Raw genomic sequence first — 21,102 nt, 5'->3', positions numbered from 1 at the left:
ACGATCCACTTGATGGAAAAGTCGCGAGTTTCAAAGATTCTACTCCACTCCCGACACCCTATCTTTATGGAGAAGTGCTTCTTCCTTCTTACAAGAAGTGTATTTTTCAAAGTTGTCAAAAGAATAGTTAGCTCTAGCCTTTCCATTAGCCAAATCTGCAAAACTTTAATGCAATAAATTATTATTACTATACAAAGTTATATATTTTTTATTTCTGTAATTAAAAATATTGATTTTCTACCTGTAATTAAAAATATTATTTTGATTTCTTCTTAGCTCGTCTAAGCTAAGCATTATTTCTCCAACGATTAGTGGCATGGGGTTTCTCCCGGCATCCACTTACTCCATGGCACAAGCTAAATTAGCTTGACCTTTATGCATACTACCATTGGTGAGCAAATATTGGCTAAACATACAAAAAAGGAAGTCTTCTCTCTTATAAACGTGAAAAGATTCTGACTTTGGTCTATTAAAATAAAAAGATGCAAACTTTTTAAGATCAACTTCAGTGCCATCAACTATGACTTTCAAATCATTACCCTTGAGGTTAAGAAATTGCTCAAAATCTTTGTAGTAGTATTCATCCAACCTAGAAATTACTGCGAGATCTAGAGAAGGGAAGCCAAGAATAGCACCAATTTCTTCCGGCATAGGGGAAATTTCATCATCTCCTAATCTAAAGCAATGGGTATCGGGATCCCAATATTCTAAGGCTGTATGAATAAAATCTATGTCAATATCTAACCCCTTAATACCATATAAACCTCCCAAATGGAAAAAGTCAAGTTCTTTTTTCTGTTTAGCAGTCAAAGAATGACACCACTCACGGGTTGTATCACAATACTTCCTAGCCATAACTACTTGATTGGGAATTAAAAGGATAAAATTTTGTTAGTTCGAATAGTGCTGGAATCGGCAGATTTTGGGGGCTATTTATAAAAAGAAATCGACGAAACTCGAATTCCTATCGAATTCGGAATAACCGAATTCATCCCCGACGAGACAAAGCTGTCGCGCCACGACGGGCGTATTGCGCCGCGACAGCTTTTATCCCCTGCGACAGAACAACACGTTATACTGACCGCATTTTTTTTCGACTTTGGCTCAGACTTGTACTTTGGTTTTGCTGTTTCCTAACCCCTCGAGAATTATTTAATCTTAATTTTGGAATTCTTTTCCCAATATTGATTATTTTAAGTTTAATTAAGCTTATTTTAGTCAAACTTCATTTTATTTTTTCGTTTTTCTTTTAGGGGAGAAAGTCGGATACCCTCTAAGATAAAAAAAATAATGACAGAAATTTTTGCGCAAAATTCATCACATTCCTATCACACACTCACATGCATATAAAAAAAATAAAAACAAATAAATGACATAAAATGAAAGATAAAAATGCAAAGGATAAAAACCATGTAGTAATACTAGTATGTATATGAAAGGAATGGTGCCTTTCGAACAAGTGTATTATTCCGATAGAGGGTTCGGAACTATTAAGAAAACTAATTATTTAGTAAGTTCAAGTGATCGAAATGCCTAGGTGGAGGCTGCTTTGGATCAGTAATATTAATGTATAATTAATATTACAGCTTAATCTTGAGTTAACCCTTTGGGTCACACCCAAACAACTAACGATCCGACACGACAAATTAATTCGGTAGGAGTTAATGAGTCGCTCGAGTATTAAATATTTAGACGTCGGAAATCAAGCTAGGAGCGTCGAAACCGAATGTCGCAAGTCGAGTCAAATTGATAAAACACCAGACGGTAAAATCAAACTAATTAATCAACAATTACATAAAATACCCCTAGCATCGGAATGCCCGGAGAAAACCGAGTGCTAGGGGCAAATGGTACTAGTATGTGCACCGCACCTAGGCAATGGTGCTAGGTGCACATGGCTAGCATGCAACCAGCCGTGCACAAAGCAACAGCAGCCCGCATATGCGTGCGTGGCTTGTTGCGCGCATGTGCAAGAAGGTGTGCTAGGCCATCACTGCTGGCACGCCAAGCACTACATACCCAGCAGCAGCCAGCTAGCAAGCGTGGCGTGCTGGGCTGCGTGTGCTAACATAAGCGCAACAGCAAGCCTCGGCCAATAGCCCACATATGTGCGTGGCTTGCTGGGCCGAGGCAACGCACATCCTCTTACCAAGTAGCCATGGCAAGCCAAGCCAAGGCCCAAGGTCGCCAGCTGGGTTTGCCTTGTTGCCTAAGGCAGCAGCCACATGGCGCGCGGGGAGTATGGCCATGTTGAGAGTGTTGGACGGCTAAGAGGCAGCTTGGGGAGGAAGGAATGGTCCCCTCCCCTTGTTGTCCTTACCTAACCTCTCCTCTTAAAATGCCACTTGGTTATTATTTTGTTGTTGGCTATTATTATTTCATTTTTGATTTAAAATTGATTTTACCAACTCTCTCACATTGATAGGAGAGTGGATTTCTTACTTGAGTTTCCCTATAAATATCTCACTTGGGAATTAGGAAAACTCACTTGAGTAAGAGCTCAATAAGGCATCTCCAATTGAGAGAAAACCTTTAAGCTCATTAATTACTCGAATACTGTTTTGTTCCGACTAGGCTAACCTCCAAGTAAGAAACCGGCCAGGGTAGTGTTGCGGGTGGATATCGTTGGAGGGCGTTGCGCTTGCAAGGCTTAAGCTTTCTCAAGTAAGAGAACCATTTGGCCGAGCGAAGCACGCTACAAGGGTAATTTAGTCTTTTCTCTAATCTTGTTGTTTATGCATTTTGGTTATATTAATTGTGAGTTTTTCCGTGGGCTCACGTTTTATTTTCCGCGGTGAGTTGGACTCATCTAAACCCAACAGCGGTATCAGAGCCTTGCTTATTTATTTTTATAACTAAAAAATTTTCAAGGTGTTTTATGGCTTTATTTTTTTGGTTTAATGTTACTGATTAGATTAGTAGCTCGGTTTTATTAATTTAAATCCCGTTTTAATGAGATTTTTGGCCCCTAACCCAGATTTTCGCCAAAAAATAGTGAATTTTGGGTGGAAACAGCGTTCTGGAAAGTTTTCAAGCCTTTAAGGATTGTGAAAAAGCCAAAATCTGATCAAAAATGCCTTATTTCGAGGGTTTTTTGTTTTTGACGAAAAATTTAAAATCTTTTAACCTTGAATCATAATGGAATATTTATGGTGATTATGTATTTGGTTATTTCCTTAATGTTTTTGCATTTTTGGACCTCTTTCAGCATGATTACTTTGTAGTAATTAGTGCTTGAAAGATTGGTTAAATTTTCACATAATTACAAATTCATTGCATTAAGTGTGAAAAATTTATTATTTGAGGCTTCTAAATACTAAAGATCCAATCTTTAATTGTTTTAAGTGGTTAGAACTTTGAGTTACTAAATTACATGAATTTTTTGTTGAACTTTTGATTTAATCATTTATTAAGTTGATTGGAATCATAAAGTTTCAATCTTGTGATAGAAATATCTTTTATCTTCATATTGGAAGATATAATTTTTCAAGGATTCACAAGTTAAAGTTGGAATCTTCATTTAAATTTTGTGTTCATAATTCTAAATCCCCTTTATTTTTGTCAAATCTCATGATTAATTTAAGTTAATTAAATGAATAGTGAGAATAGCCCTATTCATTTTATTACATCAAGTTGAACCAATTTTATTAAAGAATAGTTCTTGGAAATTTTTTTTTTTGTGCACTAGAATGAATTTATTAAGTTGGAATTGTTATTTTTCATTTTTCTCATTAAATTAATTCTAAAATTAATTTGGAATTAATTAAAAAGTCACGCAATATTCCAAATTATTCCCGAGGTTTTTGCACGTAAACCAAGGGAAACCCACTATTTGCTAGCCGGGCTGTACAGCAGCTCGCATGTGGCTGCCAAGATGTGGCTGCTGCTTGGTGCGTGCAGCCAAGCGTGACTGGTGTTTGTTGACCAGCAGAATGGGGCGCCACGGCCAGCAAGGCTGCAGCACCAGCTAGTATGTTGTGCGCGCCATGCGCGCTGCTGTGTGTGTGTGTTGCTGTACGGGGGACGTGCGGCTGGGCGAGCGTGAGCATGTGCGTTTGTTTCTTGGTGCATAAGGGAGGTCAGTGCTCGACTAGCTGAGGCTTGGTGCCTAGAAAACCAAGCATTGTTTCTTTGTGCTAGGCACACGAAAGCTTTGGGCTATGTTTTGCGTTTTTGCGTTTTATTTATTTTAATTATTTTAATCATGTTTATTTATTTTAATTAAAATGTTGGTGGCTAGGCCTCGGTTTTGAGCAGCACTTGCAAAATTTTGTTTTGGCAAAATTTTGGGTTTACTGGTTAATTAATTGGATTAATTAAGATTGATGCGGAATTTAGTGGGAGCTACAATTTTAATTGCGCTTAATCACATAATCGGTTAAACAACTTTGACTGTTTATTATTAGGCGAGGTAATTGGATTAACCACCTAAATTAGTTACTAGTTTACGCGTGTTTGTTCATTGTTACTTGATTATTGTTGTAAAATGCATGGGTCATTCACATATAGTGAATGGATGAATGGAATGTATATTCTCTCACAGGTTTAATAAAAAGGCAACTAGTGGGCCCGATTAGGATAGAAAATACGGACTGCGTTCGTTGTGGAAAGGGTACCTTTTCCTCTCTAGGTTGGCGATTTAGGGGCAAGGGGGTAACTTCTTTCTCCTTTGGTTCCTCAACAACACCCCTTTCTTTCTCACCACTCAATGACTCATTAGCTTTCTCAATCTCATCTTCTAGCTCCACTTCTTCTTGAGGCTTTTCCTCAACCAAAGGGTCACTCCCCACTACCTTTCCACTCATAGTTGTCACGGAATACATGGGTTTAGGGTTGACTCCTTGACTTGGAAGGGTAGAAGAAGAAGAAGAATGGGATGAATTAGATGCAAGTTGAGTAAGTTGAGTTTCAAGCATTTTCATGTGAGCATTGGTTCGCTTTTGGTCCTCTTCATGTCTCTTTTTATCCTCTTCACGCAATTTCAATAAGGCATCTAGTTTCGCCATTACGGGATCATTTAGAGGAGCCTCAAGTTGAATAGGTTGTTGAGGTGGGGGAAGTTGGGGTTGATGGAAACCCGGAGGCCTATTAGTTTGGGCATAATTAGAGGCATATTAACCCCTATTGCCTCTAGTGCCTTGGTTAGGAACATTTCTTTGTTGATTGTTTCCCATGTTACTTTGATCACCAAAATTTTGATTTTGATGGTCATAGTATCGGGAGTTAGTTTGTTGATTTTGATTACCATACCCTCTTCGGTTAGAGTAGCCTCATCCATTGAAGTTGGAAGGGCCTCCCCCACCATGGTATTGGTTATCATAACCACCACCACTTTGGTTCCAACCATGGTTTCCACTTTGATTCCAATTCCCCATTTGATTGGAGCTTGGCCTCATATTCCCCATATTCCTCACTGTAGGAGGAAAGTTCATAGCATTAACATCTTCCATATTTTCATCATGTTTTTGGGGAGGGGGTTGAATTTCACAAGAATATACACATTGAGATGTGTCATGATCATAGGTACCACAATTAACACAAAAAAAACATCCTTGAGGCATTGTATTGCAACAAGAAGGGGAGGAAGTGTTCATACCATTGCCTCCCTTGGTTGATGGGGAGGTGTTACCTCGAGGATTGGATTTCTCCTTCATTAGCTCATCCATTTTCTTTGTCATCTTGGAGATTTGGGTGGAGAGGTTGTTAATTGCGTTGGCTTTCTCTAATGCATAGACCGTGCCCTTGCTAGATGTAGCATCTCTATCACCTTCGTACCAATCTTAATAATGCTTTGCAACCTCCTTTATGATATGTTCCACTTTATCTTCTCTTTTGTTCCTGATTGGACCACCGGCTCTGACATCTAAGCTTGTTCTTCCTTGAGGTGTAAGACCACCATAGAAAGTATGAATGAGTTGATACTTGGGTATTCCATGATGTGGACATTGGCGTTGGAGTTCTTTGTATCGTTCTCAAGCCGCACTTAGGGACTCACCGCCTTTTTGACGAAAGCCTTGAATCAAAGATCGAGCTTCGGTGGTCTTTCTATGATTATAGAACCTCCTCAAGAATGCCAAAGTGACTTGGTCCCAAGTTGTGAGAGAGTTAGGGGGTACCTCCTTCTCTAGCCATTCTAAACCTTTTCCAATTAGAGAAAATGGAAACATCTTGAGTTGAATGTATTCTTGAGTTACTCCATTGCCGTTTATTGTATCACAATAATTCTCAAACTCTTTTAGATGTTCATGAGGATTCTCATACTTTCCACCCGAGAATTGTTTCCACTCTATCAAGACGATCAAATTGGGCTTGATTTCAAAACTATTGGCTTGAGTAGTAGGAGTTAGGATTCCACTTTGAGCCCTAAAGGCTTCGGGAGCCCCAAGACGACCCAAAGGTGTATTCTCTCCTATTTTAGGGGGTTGCACACTCTCAAAGTCAAAGGTTAAAAAAGGGTTAATTTCCAAACTTGATGAAGAATTAGGGCTACCTACTTCTTCACTTGAGAGTGAGGAAGGAAGAGTATCTTCTTCTTCTCTCACTCCTTCTCTTGTTGGAGTATGGGAGTTTCTACTCCTTGCTCTCGCTTCTCTTCTTAGCAAGGAAAAAGACCTCTCGAGCTCGGAATTGATGTGGACTTAAGACCTTGAGAGAATTCGTCCTCTGTTCATACAACAAAACTAAGAAGAAAGTGAGCACTGACAAGTAACAAGAGTAACAAAAACTAGCAAATAAAAGATGAGATAGTCTAATTAAAGTAATAAAATAGCAATGAAAGCCGTCTCCCTGGCAACGGCGGCCAATTTGACAAGGGAATAAACACGTCATCAAATGCCTATCCCTAGATAAAATAAAATTTACACAACCTAAACAAACCCAATACGAATATAAGGCAAGCAAGGGGTCGAACCACAGGGAGGAGCTAAACACCGCGATCATTACTAATCAATTAAACTATCTATGGACGGAGAATGAAATTATTTAAGAGACTAAAGCTAAGAGTAAAATGAATAGAGACAATATAATGAGAACACCAAGGGAAATGGGTAGATGTAGGCTTTACTTGAACATGCAATAACATGGAAACAACTTAATCATGAACTAAACATGCTTGAATATCAATATAAGGGATCCAATCTAGCCACCTGTCGGGGTCAATTGGCTTCTCCTAACATAGCCTCTATGTTGTCACATTAGAACCATATATTGGGAGGTGCAATCAAGTAACAATCGATATATATTAACTTAGCTAAGTCAACTATCGCTTCATTTAGCATAAATTCACCCTCAATCAACTAACAACGTGCACTTTGCAAGATGATCGAAAAACATTGATGAGTGTCATATATGGAAAACTTAAGCTAGTTCTCTTTGTAGTTTTATGCTCGTTTTTAGTCTTTTATGTTGAGTTTTTACATAATAATTCTTTTTTTGCGTGTTTGTGTGTAAGTTTAGAGAAATGTGTGCTTTTGATGATTTTCTTTCTATTTTATTCGTTTCTCGGTTATCTTTTCTCGTTTCTCTGTTTCTTTGACTTGTTTTGTAGGTGTGTTGAGTTTCCCAAGGTTTAATTATCACGGAGGAAGCTCGAGCGCATTCAAGAAGATTGATGGAGCAAAGTTCGGGAATCCAAACATGCAATTCAAGCTAGCTCCGCAAGAACGAGAACCTTGGAAGCAATGCTTTGGCTCGAAGTGTTCAAATGCTTGGAAGATAAAGGAGTTGCCCTTCTCACGAGCATCGCCTCGAGTGCACCAATGATAGGGATGTTGGGGAGTACAGAGATCGATCGAGCAAGCGAGCGAGGCAAGGCCACGAGCACCAAGCACGGGTGCGCGTGCTGCATAGGTGGTGCATGCACGCAGACCCAGCTGTGCGCGCGCGGCCTGGTGGTGCGCACGCACCAGTTGCCCCGTTCTCCTTCACTCAATTTTCTATTTATAGCTTTAGACTTTTCCTTTTTTGAGGGGGGGACGACTTATTTTGTACTTGACATTTATTTTCCAGAATTAAAAGAGAGAGAGAAAGTAGAGAGAGAAGCTTAGGATTACTTGATTGTACTTGAATTTGATCTTTGATTTCAACTTGATCTTGGATTTCTTCTTCAATTCAATGAAAGTTTGTGAGATTTCTTTCCTTTGAATTTACTCTTATTGCAATTTCCTTTAATTCTTGAATGTTTGATTTAAACTTTAATCTTTACTTTAGAAATTGTTGAATGATTGAATTTCTTCTTGATTGAACTTGAAATGAATATGTATGTGATTGAACTTCTTTTGTTTTTCAACTTCGCCATGATTAGTGAGTAGATTAGTTGCTAGGGAGAAGGGGAAGCATGCTTGATTGATGATTTTTGCTAGTTGATGATCCTTGATTGATTGAATTGTTGCAATTAAATTTGTTGATATAGTTGTGCATGTGATTAATTAGACTAGGAGTGATCGACCGATAAGATTAATCTTGATTGCATTGCAATTTTCAATGACATGAACCCTTGATTTGAGAATTGCTTTAATTGATTGAATTTGATTGTGATTTTCCTAGTTAGCCATTCATAGTGAACCCTAGCTTGGCTTATAGGAGATAGCTTTGGGATTCCTTTGGTTGCAACTATTGTTTGTCCTTTGTAATGTTTGAATTGATTGAGTGACCCATCAATTAGCATAATCATTGAGCTTGGATGTGGAACCTATATCCCTAGTGTTTAGTATATTAAACTTTTCGATTTTTCTAGCTTTCTCGATACCTTAGTCACCAACCATATCTTTCGACAATCTTCGAAGTAGCTTGACCTAGGCTATAGCTTGCACCTACTCATTCCTTTGGGTTCAACCCTTGACTTGCCATATACTCGTATTAGGTTGGTCGAGTCTTTATAATATTTGTTTAGCTCAAGGAAATGGTAGAAAACGATCTACATTTTCCCTACGTCAAAAATGGCGCCGTTGCCGGGGAGTGATATTGGTGCTTTGTTATAGTTGTTGAGTCTATTTCATCTTTAATTGAAAAAAACAAAAAGATTTTTCTTTTAGGCTACACTTGTAGCCGTGCTATTAATCATTTCTTTTGAGATTGTATGCATAGAGCACGTGGTCGTTCGCTAGTGCCATTTGATCCGGAAATTGAGAGAACTATTGCAAGTTTAAGGGTTGCTAGACGATCTTTGAGTCCTAGAACTTCAAGTGAAGAAGAACCACAACAAGAAGAACAAGAAAGAATGGGAGAAAATCCAAGGGTGGCCCATTGAATGAATTGGGGATTCCCGGTGCATATAGATTTGAGAGTGGAATTGCTCCACCTACAACATCGGCGAATGACTTTGAAATAAGACCGGCAATGATCAATTGATAGAGAGGCGACAATTTAGTGGGGCCAAGCATGAAATCCCACTGAAGCATCTCAAGAAGATCGAAAAACATTGCAATACTATCAAGGTGAATGAAATTTCCCAAGAATTTATCCGCCTCAAGCTTTTTCCCTTTTCCCTCTAGGGCGTGCCTTGGAATATGGCTAGACAAGGAGGTCAAGCCGAATTCTCTAAGGACATGGGATGAAGTGACCATAGAATTTCTATCCCGTTTTTATCCACAAAAGAAAACAGAGGAGGCTAGAGCTTTGATTCAAGGTTTTAAGCAAAAGCCTAGTGAGAGTCACTATGAAGCATGGGAGAGATACAAATAGTATCAAAGAGAATGTCCTCACCACGGAATTCCTACTTACCAAATTAATTAAAATTTCTATGGAGGCCTTAGTCCTCAAGGAAAATCACGTTTAGATGGAGGAGCCGGAGGTCCTATCATGAATAGACCGAAAGAGGAAGTGGTACATAATTGAAGACGTAGTGAGGTATTATAGAGATTGGCAAGATGGAGAAAGAGAGTCAACTAGCAAGAGTAGCTCTTCGGTGTACTCGGTTGATCATCTAAATGCAACCAACAATTTATCCTCACAAATGACAAACTCGGGGAAGGAGATGTCCGCTATCAAGGCGAAGTTGGAAAGTGTTTGGGGGTAAAAATACCCCCTATATCACTACTAAAATTCGGCTAAATTGCGACCGTTTTTCTACGACCGTCAAGAAAACGGTCGCAAAATATGAAATCTGCGACCGTTTTTTAAACGGTCGCAAAATTACGACCGTTTTAAAGGCGGTTGCAATTTTGCGACTGTTTTGCGACCGTTTTTGGATTTTTAAACAGTCGCAAAGGTGTATGAACAATTAAAAATAACTCTAAAATAAAATAACTCTTTTGCGACCGCCAAAACGGTCGTAAAAATAATCATTTTGCGACCGTTTATCTGACAGTCGCAATTTTGCTACCGCTAAAAGCGGTCACAAGAATTTTTTTTTTTTAATTAAAAAAAAGCAGGGTATAAAAGAAATGCCTCATGTTCCCAAACCCTAATCTTCTTTAAACGGCGCCGCTCATCTCTCCTCTTTCCTCTACATCCCCTTCTCTTTCCATTCTCTTTCCTCTGTCCCCTCCATCTCCCCATTCTTCCTATCCTTTCTCACACGCTTCTCCATCTCTTATTCTTTCCTTTTCCTTTCTTTCTCCTTGTTCTCTTTCCGTTATTGCAACATCATTTCCTCCATTTTCGTTCTCTTTTTCTTCTTCATTCAATTTCTTTTTCTTTGATTTTTTGTCAACAAACTGTTTTGGGTGTTCGGATTTTGTTGAACAAACGAAGAATTATTGTGTTTATGGTCAAATTCGCACATAAAAATTTCAGATCTGGAGTTTTTATGCTCGAATTTGACCATATAAACTCAAAGAGGAAGAAATATTGGGAAAGGTATGTGGTTTATTGCATTTTTTTATTGAATTTCCTTGCTCGATATTTTTTGGGTTAATTTATGTGGGTTTGATTTTCTTGTTTTTTTTTTTAGTTTCCTTGTTCAAATTCTTTTTCTAGTATAATTTGTTTTGCTTGATGTTTGTGAGTTTGAATTTCTGGATTTTTTTTCTTGATTTTCTGGGTTTTTTTTTCACTTGGTTTTTTTTGGATTTTCTGTGGGTTTAAATTTCCTTGTTCGATTTTTTTTGCTTGTTCGAATTTTTAATTTTGTTAATTTTAGTGGGTAATTTGATTTTTGGTTTGCTATTGTTAGATTTCTAGTTCGTTTTCGTTTAATTTAGTTCGTTATTGTAGTTTTTATTGATTTTGTTTTATTGCTGCTGGGATTTTTTTTTTGATGGGATTTTTTTTTTCAGTTTTATTTTTCTACTGGGTGACATTTATGGGGGTGGCTAGGTGAGATTTACGAGGTGGGCTTGTGTTTTCGAGGTGGTTGGGTGGTGTATCGGGGGTGGCTGGTGGTGTTTTAGGGTGGGCATTGGTGGTGGGGCTAGCTGTGAAGTCAGGGAGGTAGGTGCTTTTTTTTTGTTTTTTTTAAATTTTAGCGACGGCTTTAGACGGTCGCTTATATTCAGTTTTGCGACCGCATCTTTTACCGGTCGCAATTATTAATATTTGCGACCGTTCCCCTTACCGTCGTTGAAAATATTAAAAACGGTCGCAAAAAATCTGCGACCGTCAAACGGTCGCAAATTTGTTTTTTTGCGACCACTAAAATAACGACCACCACGTTACGACCGTTGACGGTCGCAATTCGTCTTAGCGACCGATTTTGCTATTTTTTACAACCGTCAGAGACGGTCGCAATTTGGCCTATTTTTAGTAGTGTATGTGGACCAATGCCACCGCGACACGTGTCTGCAAGCTCAGCGCTCAATGAGCCAATTAGAGCATGACACATGTCACTCAATGATAGAAGGGTGAAAATGGGCTTTAAGCCCACAACCCTAGAAACCGTAAAACGGTTGGAAGCCAATCTACTTAGGTTAAATAACCTAAGAGGCACATATCCCAATGCTTTATAAATACTGATAATTACATCAGTTTCAAGGGATCCAATTCTCTTTCCAAGGGCAATGCCCCCCACATTTACTCTCCCTTCTCTCTACTTTCTCTCTCTAAAATACATTATTTTGGTCACTGACTTGATCGTCGGAGGCGGACTTCCGCCCCCCCCCCCCCCCCGGGGTCCGTTGTTTTGCTGGTGATCGGGCCGTTCGAGTGTTGCATTGTGGATCTGTCTCCCGAGGAACGTACACACCCTCCACTCGGGTACGTACAAAAAACCCCAAAACATTTGGCGCCGTCTGTGGGGAGACACATCTGTAATGGCACAACGGTTGTTGATCACCGACTCAGGAGGGGAGCGTCCTTTGGGAGGCAGCAGGCGTCATAAGGCTGAATATCGAGAGTCAGGCGGCCAAAAAGGCCTGTCAAACTAAGTCATGCATTTTTGAAGGTTAAAGGACAATGCCGTTTAATTTAAGTTTTATTAGGGGAGAGACGGCTAAATTGGCCAACTCCACTATTTCAATCTGACTCATTTAATGAGTCGGCCGCATGCTCAGGTCACCCAGCCGGATCATACAGCTGGCAATTATGCTCAGTTAGGTGGCTACATGCTATCTTTGATTGATAGTTCGATACTATCAACATCACACAAATTGTATTATTACATACGTAATATTACCCAAGAGTAAACTCTTGTAATTAGTGGAAGTACATGCGGCAAGTGACATTCACTTCCACACTCCCAAGTTTTTGACAGCTAGCAAGTTTGATTTATTAAACTTCATAAGCTACACTTGAGTCATTATGCATAGGCAGCAAAGTTTTATTACACACTTTCATGAGCAGCTTGTATATTCATCACATTGAAAGTAAGCTCCATGGTCGTACATCATTCAAAGCCGCCTACGAGTGTCATGCGGCACATTCATTCAACATTGCTCAATACATCCAATGCTACATGCTATCGATACATACGGCAAGTCGGCAACCGGGTGAAGCATCAAGGTATCAAGTGTATGGATGACATATAACTTCTAGGACCAGCCGTTGAGCTACCTCGACGGCCTAGCTGATTTCTTGGGTTAGCATACACAAGCGGCTCTATAATCGACTCAAGCGGTATTTAATACCATATCACATTGTAGAAGCTCACATGTATAAGTGGAGATAGGCGGCTATATGAGCATTTATGTCATTATGTATAAGATCAAAAGCCACTCTTTCATGTAAGTGGATCATCACTACCCCAACCGGCAATTATTTAAGAGATTCCTTGGGGGAACAACGGTCAGACGTTATCCATTCCTAGCCATACACAAGCGCTCGATTTTAATCTTGGACAAGCGGCCAAGCTATTTTCTTGTGTTAATATACACAAGCGGCCAAGCTATTTTCTTGTGTTAATATACACAAGCGGCCGAATCCTTTTCTTACGTTAGCATATACAAGCGGCAAATATGTCGACTTATATAATGATAGTCAGGAAGCACTTAGAAAGTGGATGCCTGATTAATACAGCCGGCCTTAGAGGGTGAATCCCGAGCTGGTTTTCTATCATGGACTTGGCAATTATAGGGTCTTGCAACCATGGTCATCATGTAATGCAGGTGGCATGGGGTAGCTTTGCTCATATAGTGTCATTCGGTAGTCATTATCAATGGTGGCAGACGATAAGAGCCATGAACGGTGCCTCAATTAAACGGCTGCCATGGCTGCATTGCTACTATATTCATCATTATTATGATGTTAAAAAAATAAATAAATAAATAAATAAATAAATAAATTATTAGCTTAGTCAAACGGCAAACGGCTGCATTGTTCTTCTTTAAAACCGGCTATTAAGCCCGAATGATGACCTGCTTCTTGCCTCAACCAAGCTCGACTGTGTGGTTTCTTTGTGCCTCAACCAAGCCCGGTTGAGGGGTAGCTTTGTTCCTCAATCAAGCCCGGCTGCGGGGCTGCTTTGTTCATCCTCAAAAGCCGGCTGAAGGGGCTATTTCCTGCCTCAAATGCTCATTAATTAATTCCTGTTGTATGAGCAACTTCCCTCGCCAGTTTACCCCGGGCTGTAGTGGCAGCTTTGCTCGTCACAAAAGCCGGCTGTATGGGCAGCTTTCCTCGTCAATAAAGCCGGATGTAGGGGCTGTCTATGTTCATACTTTTACTCAAAAATTTGAGGGTGAGCAAGGTAGTGAGCCAGTCCTCAATACCGATTGTATCATCATTGAAGAGCCTCACTAATGTGAGTTGCTTATTGTGGTATCTAATACCATTTCACCACACCTCATTTGCGTGAAGTTAGTTGAACTACCATGCAAAATTAGAAATCATTATTATGATTACTACTGTATTGGGTAAAAAAAAAAGTGCAAAAAAAAAAAGAAAGTGGGAAAGCCGCCTAGCTGCATGGTCATTTTGGTGCAAAAATAAAAGCATGCAACACTTAGTGTACATTATACATGTGTACCAAGTTATTAGATTACTAGCCATACAGCACTTTGACAGCAAACTTGTTGTCATATGGAAAAGCTCCATTTAAGAGCATTAGGTGGCAATCCACTATTATATATAGCAAGCTTCACATATATTATTCTCATGCATGAGAATAACATAGCTGGCATTTTGAAAGCTTACTTGAGCTCGTTTCCTCGGCATACTATGGTTTGATTGCATAACGCAGCTTTGTTCTAAGGGTGTCAGCCGGTGATCGCTATCAATGGCCGCAGCTGGTCAAAGCTATGAAAAGTGCCTCAATTAAGCGGCTGCCATGACCCATGCTCATCAATTTATCCCGGCTGTATGGGCATCCGACTCATCAATTTATCATGGTTGTATGAGCAACTTCCCTCGCCAATTTACCCCGGCTGTAGGGGCAGCTTGGCTCTCGAATTAAGGCCGGCTGCAGGACTGCTCTGTTCATTAATCAAAGCCAGTTCTAGGGGCTTCTTGGTTCATACTCAAAGAGGCTGCAGGCGGCTGCTTCGTTCTTCATTAAAGCCGGCTGCGTGGCTGCTATGCTCATCATTGCTCAAGCCCATTTGATTACATGAGCCTACAATTATATTCGGCTGTCATCAAAATTATCAATAAAATGCTTTGCATAATTGATAGTATCAAGTGGTTGCTTTTGACAGCTAGCTTGTTCACTAATTCACAAAAGCTTAGTCTACTATTTCATTAACTAGTGGAACAAGCTTGTCTATTATTTTATTCATCTTCCTTTTGCAACAGAGCAGCTGGTATTAGGATGGATGATGGAAAAGCCGTATGTACAAGCTAGCATTATTTTTCATCTTCCATTTACAAGAGGCATTCTCAATAATTTACGAGATCCGTCTTTATATGGGCTGAAGCCTTGCCGTAAGTATAAATAAATATCAAAGCGGCAGACGGCACTTGATCATTGTTCATCAAAGAAGCCCGGATGAGGGGCTGCTTCTTGGCTCAACCAACCCTGGCTGCACTCAACCGGCTCTAATGCCAATTTGGATGCGTTCGCTTGGGTGAGCAAGGGCTTCTTTATTCACAAAATAAGTCTGGTTGCAAGGGCAGCTTTGCTCATCAATTCAGTCCGGCAGCAGGGGCATCTTTGCTCATGAACTAACCCAGCCGTAGGAGCTGCTGCTTGCCTTGATTAAGCCCGGGTATGGGGATGGTTCCTGCTTCGATTAAGCCGGTTGCCATAGCTGTTTTGTTCAAACTCAAAGCCGGCTGCCATGGCTGCTTTGTTCATTAATCTAGGCCAGCTGTATGTGCTGAAGGGGCTTCTTTGCTCATCTATCCCCCCTCCCGGCTTTGGGCTGCTTTGTGCCTCAATTAGGACCGGCTATAGTGGATGCTTTGTTCACCAATTAAATCTCGTTGCGTGGCTGCTTTGTCCTCTAACAATGACAAATGCCGCATGGCACTACAACAAGGAGCTTGTGATATTGATGTGTGTCATAAATGGCACACATTTGACGAGCATTTAGGTCATTTCTATTCTCTTTTCATAGCTTTCATGCTTAATAAGTGCTTAGTTTTATGCTTTGTTGCTTAGTTTTACCTTTCTTCTCTTATTTTGTAGCTTTTGTGCTTTTCGTTGGTTTTCTAGTCTTTTCTTCTTTATTTGCTCTATTTTCGTGGTTGTAGGTATTGGAAGAGGTTCGGGTCGTGATTTTGGTGATCCACTATGGTGGAAGAAGCTTTAGGATCAAGTTCATGGAGTTTGGGAAGCTCAAGATGCAAAGAAGTGGAAGTTCCAAGTCTTGGCTCTTCTCTTGTGCTCCCTTCAAAGGAAGTGTGTGCCCTCAATATTAAGCCTTAGCTACTGCCTACCTTGTCCTCCATCACCATCATAAATCATGTGTGCACCCTTTGAGCTTGAAGAGTTGAAGATTCGAAGAAACCCAGCTGCGTGCGGCCGCACGCGCAGAATGTGCGGGCGCACACGATGGATGTGCGGCCGCACATCATGGTGGTGCGGGCGCACATCCCCTGTTGTGTGGCCGCACCAACGTGGGTCTTATCCGTTCGGATTTCAACGATTTTCTCTTTCTTCTTATACCTATTTGAACCCAATTTTTGTAAGAAGTTTTAATAATAGAATTAGATCATATTCTTAGCTTAGTTGAGAGCTTCTCTCTCTAGATTTAGGGGTTAGTTTTAGGAGTAGATTTTAGAGAGAGAAAGTGAAGAATTTCAATGGTGATTGAGAGATTGAAGATCCAATGGTGACAATTGTATTGGAGATCTACTCTATTATCAATGAGCATTTCTAAACTCTATCTCATTTATTGTTTTGTTTAGTATTCATGTTTAGATTGTTGATTTTGATTGTGTTTTGATGATTTGATGATTAATGTTTGATTAGAGTAATTGTTCTTCTTTGATTGTAGATTGTTGATTACTTTAGTTGTTTGTTGAATTGATGATGTTGCTAGAGTAGTTGTTTGGTTAGGGATGTGGTGAAGCTTGTATTATGTAATGGATTGATGTAGATTGGGGATTTTGATGGAGTTGATGATGTGATTAAATTGGTTAATTGATTATGTGCATGTGTGTGTTTGATTTAGGCTTGATCACCCTAGTTATTCACACTAGATTGCATTGTAAGTTCACATTGATACGGACCATTGATTTGTGGCTTGCATTTACACGATTGAGGTGTCTTGTGATGTTTCCTAGCTAGAGTTTATCGTAGTTGACGCTAGTTAGACCTCTAGGAGAATAGCTTGATATGCTCTTTTGGTTGCATAATTGATTTTCCCTCACATTGCTTGACTTAGTCAACTTCCTAAACCAATTTGCATTGTTCATTGCTAATATAAGTGAATCCTAATCCCTAGCTCTTATATTTGTTTGGTTTCCTCGTTTTAGTAGTTGTTAGAGTCACCTTTTATCTCTTGTCTTCGACCTAGCTTAGGCATATAATTGGAAGCACTTAGGCATTACCGTTCCTTTGGGTTCGACCCTTGACTTACCTCTATACTTGTATTTAGGTTTGTTGAGTGTTTATAAATTTTGTTTGGCTTAGGGAAGATTAGCCCAACGACCTAGTTTTCCCCACGTCAGATATCTCCGGCTCCGATTCTTAAGCTTATAAAGCAAATCAAAGCCGCGCCAAGCATTGAATGTTTGAGGTAATAGTATAATAATTACTGATTTATTCTCTTATAATAATAATTATTATAATGAGTTTTCTTTATAATCATTATTACTATTATTATTATTATTATTATTATTATTGAATATTGATTTATTAATTCAATAAACTAAGTTAAAAAAACTTAGTAGCTAAACTAACGTCCAAGTGACGTGAGGCCAATGGCCGGATAATAAACTAAGTTGAAAACTTAGTAGCTAAACTAACGTCCAAGTGACGTGAGGCCAATGACCGTATAATAAACTAAGTTTGAAACTTAGTAGCAAATTCAACGTCCAAGTGACATGCGGCCAATGGCCAGATAACTAAATTAGGCACAAAATTGCTTAGTGGCTATACAGCCGGTCTCAACCTAGACTAGGGGTCAATGGCCGGATGGTTGCTTTTTTATAAAATCGCCTGTCCCAACATGGATAACGGCGTCCGGCGACACCCCTCCGGGTGCAATCGTCGTAGAGAGCAGCCTACGTGCTTGCTCTATGTACCTATGCAGACGGCAAAGATTGAACGACCAAATTGGTCAACTCATAGCCGTCTGACCAGAACAGTCTATAGAACGATTAAGTTTTCGAAATACCGGATGTCCAAAGACATCAGTCGGTTTCCGACCGAAGAAGTTCTTACTTAGGCTTTTCATTCCAAAATTACGCAGACTCTCCTATTGGGACAAAAAGAGCTGTGTAATGGCTATACAACCGTCTTGAAAAAAGACATGAGGCCAATGGCCGGATGGTTATACATTTTTATAAATTCGCCTGTTCCAACGTGAAGTATGGCGTCCGGCGACATCCCTCCGGGTGCAATCGTCGCAGAAAGCACTCTATCGTTTGCTTTACGTACGCATGCAGGCGGAAAAAATTGAACGACCTCATTGGTCAACTCATAGCCGCTTGACCTGGGTAATCTAAAGAACAACCAAGTCTTCGGGAATCGGATGTTAAAAAGACATCAGCCGGTGACCGACCGAAGTTTTAATCTAGATTACCTTCTGAAATTATACAAGTCCTCCCAATGGGGTAAAAGACATTGAAAGTATAATTGGATTACAGACACCCCAGGCGGCCATTTTCCTCCTGTCCTATGAAGAGTCAGGCGGCCATTTGCTTCCTGGCCCCGGGCGGCCATTTGCCTCCTGCCCCCAGGCGGCTATTTGCCTCCTGCACCATCAGGCGACCATTCGCCTCCTGCCTTATGGGATGTCAAACGTCTCAAAAATATTTTTTAGTCACCCAAAGGTCATATAACCACCATAGTGGGGCTAAAAAAAATAAAAGTCTTCATCTGTCTAGTTCAGGCGGCAATCATTATTATGATTGATTAACTTAGAAAATATCATACCATTTAAGGTATAAAATTTTCTAAGTCAATCAAATCTCTCTTTTATTGAACTAGACATATGCAGCCCATAGAGCTTTTGAACAAGCGGAAAATAAAGCCTTGATTTCGAAAGGAGTAATTCCTTTTGAAAAAAAGAAATTACCCCTTCCGAGGGGCTAATGTTTGGGGGTAAAAATACCCCCTATATGTGGACCAATGCCACCGCGACACGTATCCGCAAGCTCAGCGCTCAATGAGCCAATTAGAGCATGACACGTGTCACTCAATGATAGAAGGGTAAAAATGGGCTTTAAGCCCACAACCCTATAAACCGTAAAACGGTTGGAAGCCAATCTACTTATGTTAAATAACCTAAGAGGCACATAACCCAATGCTCTATAAATACTGATCATTACATCAGTTTCAAGGGATCCAATTCTCTCTCCAAGGGCAATGCCCCCCACATTTACTCTCCCTTCTCTCTACTTTCTCTCTCTAAAATACATTATTTTGGTCACTGACTTGATCGTCGGAGGCGAACTTCCGCCCCCCCCCCCCTGGGGTCCTTTGTTTTGCAGGTGATCGGGCCGTTTGAGTGTTGCATTGCGGATCTGTCTCCCGAGGGACGTACACACCCTCCATTCGAGTACGTACAGAAAACCCCAAAACAGAAAGTTCTACCTACCAAGTTTCAAGTCTTCCCTCCCAATCTAACGGGAGAGGTATGTCTTCTAATTCTCAACCCCTTCCTTCTTCTAATAACATGCCTAGTGGATGCTTGTTTTGTGATGATTGTGGTTCGTATGATCATGATGTTTCTAGTTGCCCTCATGCATGTATGGATGTTTGTGATGATCAAGATGGAAATGTGAATGAGCATGTGAACTATGTGTCAAATAATCATGATTCTAGGTTTGAGAATCAAAGAGGTCAATGGAATAGGAATTATAACAATCATGGCAATTTTGACAACTATAACCAAGGTGCTGGTTATAGGAACCAAGGGAACCAAGGTTCTCGAGGTAACTATAACAATCAAGTTTATAGTTGCCTAAATCAAAACCAAAATTATGGTAATCAAAACCAAGGTATGGGAATCGTAATCAAGGTAGTGGTAACCATAATCAAGGTCATGGTCAAAATCAAAATAGGGGTAATTGGAACAATCAAGGTAGAGGCAATTTTCAAAACAATACTCAAAGAGGACCTCCACCCGGATTTGCTCCAAAAGCCCAAAATGATAATTCCTATGTCCAATCCTCTTCTTCTTCACATAGAACAAATTTGGAAGAAATCATTGAAAATCAAACAAAGTTGTTGAACACTTACATGACCGTAAGTGATAAGAAATTTAATGAAATGATGACTCGTAATAAGATGCTTGAAAATCAAATTTCTTAACTTGCTAATGCTTTGAAAGACCATGCTAGTCCTTCTTCTTTACCTTCCCAAGGCCTAGATCCTAAGAGACTGGTTAATGCTATTGTCACAAGGAGTGGTAAGATTCTTGAGGAGAGTTTTCCTAGGAAGAGTGAGACCAAAGAGGGCACAAAAGAGGTTTTGGTTGAAGATGAGAGAGATGGTGCATCTTTGAGTAAGGTTGAGATTGAGAAGCCTAGTGAGGTGAGAGTGGAGAAAGATATTGTGAAACCCAAGCTTCCTTATCCACAAAAATTCATGAGACACAAGTTAGATGAACAATTTGGAAGATTCATTGACATGCTTAAGCAACTTCACCTTTCTCTACCATTTACCGAAGTTGTCACCCAAATGCCCAACTACGCAAAATTCCTCAAAGGCATTTTGAGTGGTAGGAGGACTTGTGATGGTGTAGAGACGGTGAACTTGACTGAGAATTGTAGTGCTATCATAATGAACAAGATGCTACCTAAGCTAAAAGACCCCGGAAACTTTTCCATCCCTTGTGCCATTTATAAAATGCAAATTGAGAATGCCTTGTGTGACCTAGGAGCTAGTGTTAGCCTCATGCCATACTCGGTGTACCAAAGACTTGAGCTAGGGGAACTCTTACCTACTAACATTACTTTGCAATTGGCCGATAGGTCAATTAAGTTTCCTAAGGGTAAGGTAGAGGATGTTCCTTTGAGGGTTGGGAAATTTGTTATTCCGGTAGATTTTATTGTGCTTGAGATGGATGAAAATGCTAATATTCCTATCATTCTAGGGAGACCATTCCTTGCTACTTCGGGTGCTTTGATAGATGTGAAAAGTGCTAAAATTTTGCTTAAAGTAGGGGATGAGGTGATAGA

At 39.9% G+C, this 21,102-nt stretch overlaps 2 non-coding genes across 2 annotated transcripts; one reads left to right on the top strand and one right to left on the bottom strand.

Moving 5' to 3' along the window:
• The first annotated feature begins 5,928 nt into the window (after positions 1-5,928).
• LOC145569748 (small nucleolar RNA R71) lies at positions 5,929-6,034 on the top strand. The gene has a single exon (XR_014096283.1). It is a non-coding gene; the product is annotated as a small nucleolar RNA R71 (small nucleolar RNA).
• Positions 6,035-9,604: 3,570 nt separating this feature from the next.
• LOC145569598 (small nucleolar RNA R71) lies at positions 9,605-9,710 on the bottom strand. Its single transcript, XR_014096186.1, has one exon. It is a non-coding gene; the product is annotated as a small nucleolar RNA R71 (small nucleolar RNA).
• Positions 9,711-21,102: the final 11,392 nt, after the last annotated feature.

The sequence above is a fragment of the Chenopodium album genome, chromosome 11 (genome assembly GCF_948465745.1).
Source record: "Chenopodium album chromosome 11, dcCheAlbu1.1, whole genome shotgun sequence".
Lineage (NCBI taxonomy): Eukaryota > Viridiplantae > Streptophyta > Magnoliopsida > Caryophyllales > Amaranthaceae > Chenopodium > Chenopodium album.
The sequence above is the reverse complement of the archived record's forward strand: the minus strand, read 5'-3'. Positions and strand labels throughout refer to the sequence as shown.